This window comes from Penaeus monodon, chromosome 33, assembly GCF_015228065.2.
Source record: "Penaeus monodon isolate SGIC_2016 chromosome 33, NSTDA_Pmon_1, whole genome shotgun sequence".
NCBI classification, from domain to species: Eukaryota; Metazoa; Arthropoda; class Malacostraca; order Decapoda; family Penaeidae; genus Penaeus; species Penaeus monodon.
The window spans coordinates 27727098-27727332 of record NC_051418.1 but is presented as its reverse complement, the minus strand read 5'-3'; positions in this window follow the sequence as shown (position 1 = coordinate 27727332).

Genomic DNA, 235 nt, shown 5'->3' with positions numbered 1-235 from the left:
ACAAGTTGAGAACAGGAAACCCAAAAAGGGTATCCTGAATCCGAAGCAAGCGAGAGTCAAGGGCCACAGTAAATCTCGGAGGCAAATGTGAGGCTAAGAGGCTTCCCAGCGACAGGACCCCCTCGTTGGCACAGGCCGGGGCGCCATCAAGAATGTTAATGGCCCGTAATTGCTGTCTTTGCGCCAATTATGATTATGTTTAATTGTTCGCTCCCGACGACGCCAGATTCGGGCT